The sequence below is a fragment of the Nanorana parkeri genome, unplaced genomic scaffold (genome assembly GCF_000935625.1).
Source record: "Nanorana parkeri isolate BGI_ZX_2015 unplaced genomic scaffold, ASM93562v1 scaffold2453, whole genome shotgun sequence".
Classification (NCBI taxonomy): domain Eukaryota; kingdom Metazoa; phylum Chordata; class Amphibia; order Anura; family Dicroglossidae; genus Nanorana; species Nanorana parkeri.
The window spans coordinates 87,638-93,365 of record NW_017308721.1 but is presented as its reverse complement, the minus strand read 5'-3'; positions in this window follow the sequence as shown (position 1 = coordinate 93,365).

Here is a 5,728-nt window from a genome sequence, read left to right as displayed (position 1 = left end):
CAGAGTATATGTAGGGAAAGCCAGCATATCTGATCCCAGTGCAGAGTATATGTAGGGAAAGCCAGCATATCTGATCCCAGTGCAGAGTATATGTAGGGAAAGCCAGCATATCTGATCCCAGTGCAGAGTATATGTAGGGAAAGCCAGCATATCTGATCCCAGTGCAGAGTATATGTAGGGAAAGCCAGCATATCTGATCCCAGTGCAGAGTATATGTAGGGAAAGCCAGCATATCTGATCCCAGTGCAGAGTATATGTAGGGAAAGCCAGCATATCTGATCCCAGTGCAGAGTATATGTAGGGAAAGCCAGCATATCTGATCCCAGTGCAGAGTATATGTAGGGAAAGCCAGCATATCTGATCCCAGTGCAGAGTATATGTAGGGAAAGCCAGCATATCTGATCCCAGTGCAGAGTATATGTAGGGAAAGCCAGCATATCTGATCCCAGTGCACATCATACTTGGGAACTCTCAACAGATCTGATCCTAGTGTAGAGTGTACATGGTGGGGACCCCCTGCAGATCTCATCCCAATGCAAAGTGTACATCTGGACACCCTGCAGGTCTGATTATAGTGCAGAGTGTACATGGGGACCCCCCGCAGATCTGATCCCAGTGCAAAGTGTACATGGGAACACCCTGCAGGTCTGGTTCTAGTGCAGAGTCTACGTGGGAACCCCCTACAAGTCTGGTTCTAGTGCAGAGTGTACATGGGAACCCCCTACAGGTCTGGTTCTAGTGCAGAGTGTACATGGGAACCCCCTGCAGGTCTGGTTCTAGTGCAGAGTGTACATGGGAACCCCCTGCAGGTCTGGTTCTAGTGCAGAGTGTACATGGGAACCCCCTGCAGGTCTGGTTCTAGTGCAGAGTCTACGTGGGAACCCCCTACAGGTCTGGTTCTAGTGCAGAGTGTACATGGGAACCCCCTGCAGGTCTGGTTCTAGTGCAGAGTGTACAAGGGAACCCCTGCAGGTCTGGTTCTAGTGCAGAGTGTACATGGGAACCCCCTGCAGGTCTGGTTCTAGTGCAGAGTGTACATGGGAACCCCCTGCAGGTCTGGTTCTAGTGCAGAGTGTACATGGGAACCCCCTGCAGGTCTGGTTCTGGTGCAGAGTGTACATGGGAACCCCAATCAGATCTGATCCTACTGCAGTGCATACATGGGGACCCCCTGCATATCTGATCCTAGTGCAGAGCATACGCAGGACTGCCAGCATATCCAATCCCAGTGCAGAGTATATGTAGGGACCGCCAGCATATCTGATCCCAGTGCACATCATACTTGGGAACTCCCAACATATCTGATCCCAGTGCAGAGCATACACAGGGACCCCCAGCAGATCTGAGCCAGAGAGTGCCACACTGTTCTGCTACGCTACAGCCATACGGGTACACATCAATTTTTGTGAAGTAATAGAATGTGCAAAACTCGGATTTTCTGAGTCCTTTGAAGGAAATCTGTACTGACCCCCCCCAAAAAAAACATAAGCACCTACACTTGAACCCTTCTTGAAAATGCCATCTGATAGCTGTTATGCTGAGCCAGCGGATTCACCACTTTCTAAGTTACCAACCTGGAACTTATCTGCATATCAGGGGAGGTGACTTTCCTCAGACTTCGCTATCTACATGCTTGTTCCACATTATTGACTAAAACGTTTGGGGCCGGGGACAGCCTGGCAAATAGCATTTTCTGAAAGGGGTCAGCAATGGCATTAGTACAGGTCTCCTTTTAACTTGGCCATTTTATATTGGTGTGTTGTGGACAACGTGTGGTCCTCCGGCTTCTTCTTTGTGCTCCCAAATGAGTTTGAGGATGTAAACTGAACAAGGTCCTGGCCGGCTGTTCTCTATTTTATAAACTTTACTTCTCCCTGCAGCTGAAACCGCCAGGTAATGATTGATGTCGCCTTTCCCAGGATGGAATGTTTTACCTGCCAAAGGATTTGTATGCTTTCCCATCCAGCCTGGAGATTTACACAGCTCTGCCACACAGTACAGCCCGGGTGGTGACCTGACTTCTCTCCACTGCAGTTATGTAATACAGCGAGGTCACCTCACCAGGTCCTGAATCTGCATGCCTGCTGTGCCCATCATAAGGAGTTGTCACCATCCCTGTGCTGAGTTCCCGGGTCTGTACACTGGCTGTGCCCATGAGGAGCTCCCACCATCCCTGTGCTGAGTTCCCGGGTCTGTACACCCGCTGTGCCCATTATGAGGAGCTCCCACCATCCCTGTGCTGAGTTCCCGGGTCTGTACACCCGCTGTGCCCATTATGAGGAGCTCCCACCATCCCTGTGCTGAGTTCCCGGGTCTGTACACCCGCTGTGCCCATTATGAGGGGCTCCCACCATTCCAGAACAGACACATTGCAGACAAATCTTTTTGTAAATTTCCATGTTTAATGAAAATATTTGGACACGTCTTAAGTTACAGAATATTAAACAACTGATAGAATAAATCGGAGGAAGATGATTAATCCAAAAAAAAACAAAAAACCGCCAACAGGAATCGCCTGCCCGCCGCCGCATGGCACTCGCGCTGAATCCCACAAGCCTTGCATAGCAAAACATTATGTGACCAAAACAAAAGAGGGGAACGGAAGCACTCGGGTCAAAGTGGACTGAACAGATGAAACGCGATTCTCCGGACTCGGCTTATCCTCAGGGATGGGTTTGTAGGGGGGATTATGGGGACTTCCCATCATGCTTTGCTCATGGCCAATGATTATTAGAAAATAAAACACACATTCAGTACACAATAGAAACTACATTTTGGAAACTTTCTGAAAAGAGAACCTGTTCTTTGCCTTTGCAGGGCAAAATAAGAAGTTCCCTTTACAGGGGGCACCCCGTACTTCCAGGTGTGGGGGGATACAAGACCGTTCCCCTGCGGCCTCATAATATGGCAATCGGTGGCTTTAGTGGCCAGATGCCAGGCCCGAGTACTACCACTTGGAAGTGGGGGTTGGGAAATTCCATCACCTTGTGTAGAAGATCAATGCTGAAAAGTGCATAAAACTTTATGGTGTTCTGGCACATAAAAGGGGGCGGGGCATTGGAAGGGAAGCACCCAACACTACCCCTGTATGGGGAACCATGTCATCTTGCCCAGTGTAGGCAACAGTCCATGAATACAGCTTCCCTTTATAACCCAACTGAAGTCTCTGCTTTCTCCAATAGGCCTATACTGCCATACGTCATGATTTGTCACCGATTTCCACTTTTGCCGCTCCCTCCAGTGCTCTCTGCTGGCATAGCTGAGTAATGGCCGCACCTCTCCGGCACAAGTGTCCTCGGGCATGTACTGCAAAGGAAGAAAGGGGGTGTGTCTAACACAAAAGGGGTAGTCACTCATTGGCTTATTCTGTTAGCTTACAGCAGGGGTAGCCAAACTCCGGCCCTCCAGCTGTGGTGGAACTACAAATCCCATGAGGCATTGCAAGATTCTCACAGCCACAGACATGGATGGAGAGAGATGCATTATGCGATTTGTAGTTTCACCACAGCTGGAGGGCCGGAGTTTGGCTACCCCCGGCTTACAGAGTGCACTGGGCAGTGTGGTCAGACTCTGGTGCATCTTGGACCTATCAGTCATATTTAGACAACTGATGTAACATAATAATGCAGCTTGTCAGAGAAATGACTATCTGACTTCCTGTCCATGTTGGCGTCTGGGGGAAATGCCTGAAATTCCATGTTTAACTTCCCCCTTTCTCCCCTCTCCAGTGCTCTATGCAGGCATAGCTGAGTAATGGCCACACCTCCCCAGTACAAGTGTCCTCAGACTTGTGCTGCGAAGGAAGAGAGAGGGGGCAATTCTGACACGAAATGGGGGGCAGGGGTGGTCTTTGATCTAGTCTGTTACAATACAGAGTGCACTGGGCAGTGTGGTTGGACTCTGGTGCATCTTGGGACTGCAGTCATTTTCCGACATCATGCAACTGAATAATGGAGAGCGTCAGTACAATGTCTATCTGACTTCCTATCCATTTTGGTTTCTGGGTGAAGTGCCTAAAAATACATCCGCTTTTGCCTAAATATACCATTTCCTCTTAGTGGAGATGCTCCCCCTTCCTCCCCCTCCAGTGCTCTAGGCTGGCATAGCTGAGTAGTGGCCACACTAGCTTAGAACAAGTGGCTGCAGACTTGTACTGCAAAGGAATTGAGGGGGTAACATAGTATTTGAGGTTGAATAAAGACACAGGTCCATCGAGTCCAACCTATTGCGTGTATGCATGTTCATCTACATGTGTATGAGTTCACGTGTGATCTTATTCTTATGTGTACCTGTACCCCTGAACATGTTTACATTTAGTAACCTTGCCTCATAGCTTTGGTCCTCCATCCCCTTAATGAGTTTGGTTGCCCTTTTCTGGACCCTTTCCAGCACAAGGACATCCTTTCTGTGGATTGGTGACTGGTGTCTGACAAAAAATGGGGGGTGGTCTTTGACCTAGTCTGTCAGATTACAGGGGGCACCCGGCAGTGTGGTGCATTTGGGGCCACACAGTCATGTTTAGCCGTCAGAAAACCTATGTAGCATAATAATGGCGATAGACATTGTACTGAAAATCTGAGTTCCTCTCCATTTTTTTTGCCTATTTCTAAAATATCCTTAAAAAGGAGAACTATGGGGTCAGGGCTTTTCCCCATAGTTCTCCTAAGGGTAACGGGAGGACACAAACTAGCGCCCGCCCGTCACCCAAAAGCTCAGTACACTGCGAGCTGTAGCTCACTATGTACTGAGACGCCCCAGCTGAAGCGGATCCCGACAATTGTGTCTGGATCCACCCAGCTCTGTGACTGACAGCTGGCTCTGCCTATCTAGAGGCAGAGCCAGCTGTACCCGCCCCCTCTCTGTTAGCGCTGGAGGATCGGACAGGGGGTATCCCTGCAGGGAGCCGTGAGTGACAGTCATGGCTCCCTGCAGGGATAGATCGAGAAGCGAGCGACGGTATGTGTTCCCTCACTTCCCGATCTACTGAGCCGACCTGTGACAGTCTCATTGTCACAGGTCGGCTAGAACTATGAGGTGAGTGGAAATCACTCGCCTCATAGTTCTCCTTTAAATAAATTGGAAGTATTCTTCATTTCGTTGTCTCCATTGTCTAGTAATAAAGTCGCCCCATCATCTCATACCGAAGTGGATGGAATATTCCATTGTGGAAAGGTGTTTATGGGAAAGCAGATATGCCAATAAAATAGAAAAGGAACTCCCTCGACCTCTGTGAATGGAATTCGTCATTTCAGCTCCTCAGGAGATAAATATTCTAATGCAAAATGTTCCATTTACTGATCTTTTTTTTACTCTAAAACATTTTATGGATTAAAAATTTGAAGCTTGGAATTTAAAGTGGCTTTAAAATTAAAACCAATTAAAAAAAAAGACATTAAAGCATCAAAACCACCTGAGCCTTGATTTTTTTTTATAATCTAGATGGATTTCCCTTGAAAATATCGGCTGATCCTGCCAGCAAACTGTTCCTCATGGTCAGCGGGGGCAACGCTCTGCAGGCTCATCTGGACTCTGCAGCGTTGTCACCACCTAAGCATGCCTTGTTTCTTCATAAGTGAGACCATTACTGCAGCTTACCATGTCTATTGATCTCTGCTGTGTCACGTGATCACTTGTCTTCCACTCTGCTCAGCTTATGCCTGCTCATGGACTCACAGACCGGGCAGTAAAAAAAAAAAAAAAAGGGGGGGGGGGGCACCCGCACATGAGG